The sequence below is a fragment of the Larimichthys crocea genome, chromosome X (genome assembly GCF_000972845.2).
Source record: "Larimichthys crocea isolate SSNF chromosome X, L_crocea_2.0, whole genome shotgun sequence".
NCBI lineage: Eukaryota > Metazoa > Chordata > Actinopteri > Sciaenidae > Larimichthys > Larimichthys crocea.
Genome location: NC_040020.1, coordinates 23,135,151 through 23,136,801, shown reverse-complemented (window position 1 = coordinate 23,136,801; position 1,651 = coordinate 23,135,151).

Here is a 1,651-nt window from a genome sequence, read left to right as displayed (position 1 = left end):
GAGAGAGGAGAGGAGAGGAGAGGAGAGAGGAGAGGAGAGGAGAGGAGAGGAGGAGGATGTGTCAGTGGATCTGCTGATGAGAAGAGAAGAACTAACGTCTGAAAACATGAAATCAACATTGTTTAAATTTTAAATCATGATCTGACTGACGGTGTAGCTGCTGTCAGCTAATGTCAGCTCATTAAGTAATCTTAGCCGTGATTGGCTGCTGGCCTGGCAGTGAACCGGTCCGGTCCGGTCCGGTTCAGGATGAGCAGTGATGGATTGTGTAACAGGAGGCTGATCTCTGACTTCCTGCATTTGTTGTGGTGGTGTCGGGTGGATGGCGCCCGGACGCCTGGCTCCTCCTCTTTAATAGTCCTGGTCGTTTGTTGCCGTGGGGATGCCAAACCAGGAAGTGACACCTTCTAATAAACGCTGATGTTGTTGTTGTGGAAACAAGCTGGAGCTCGCTGCTGTCACGGCAACCGCCTCTCTGCTTTCATCAGAGAGAGAGAGATGACAGAGCAGGGACAGGCTGTGTGTGTGTGTGTGTGTGTGTGTGTGTGTGTGTGTGTGATCATAAACACACACTCAGAGTCAGGAAACACTGACGACCTCCCATAATTCAGCTGGTTTAGTTCACTGATCGCCTGGTTGATGAGGTACCAGAACCTGAACACGAGTTCTAACGACGATCAAACAGACATGAACCTGACAGGACAGGTGAGTACACAGGTGAGCTCAGAGGTCGAATAAATCATCAATATGAGGCTTCATCAGGTGAGCAGTGCAGATCAATGAGCACAGGTGTAACATGTAGCAGCTTCATGTTGGACAGACAGTAGGTGGCGCCAGTCCTCCAGTCTGTCACCACAGAAGAAGAAAGAACAATGAGACAGCGTCATTAAAACATTAAATGAACGTTACAGTTGTTTTAAGGACAAAATTCAGATTTTATGACAGGAAGAGACAGAGTTTTAGACAGTCACAGAGACTATGTCCAGGTTTTAGACAGTCTGTCACAGAGTCACGGAGACTACGTCCAGGTTTTAGACAGTCTGCGGGGACGTCACGGAGACTACGTCCAGGTTTTAGACAGTCTGCGGGGACGTCACGGAGACTACGTCCAGGTTTTAGACAGTCTGCGGGGACGTTCCTGTTCACCCATTGGTTGGCGGTTGCCGGGCAGGTTTACTGGTGCAGAACAGAGGAGCAGTGAGGAGGTCGGAGATGTTAACCAACAGGCCCAGAGTCTGACGGGGTGGAGGAGGTGGAGGAGGTGGAGTTCTTATTAGGCGGCGCTGCGTGGGCTTTGACCTCTCACACACTTCATGAGTTCACTTAATGAAGCTCTGAGCCTCACATGGAGAATAAAGACGCCACCATCAGACACCTGAGACACCTCAGGCTTTTATTTTGAAAAGCCACAGCTCATTCTTCAGACGTGTGCAGGTTCTGAACTCTCTGATGATGTTTGAAAATCAAACACTCAGACTGTAAATCATCTGACAGCACAGCTCCTCCACCTGTCTGCCTTCACTCCTGTCTCTGTCTCCGACAGGTAAACTCTGCTCTCAGGTAAACGCAGGCTGAACTCCTTGTTCTCCATCCTCTGACCCCCTGCTGTGTCAGCTCTGCATTAAGTCAGCTATGTCGTGTATTAAAAAGG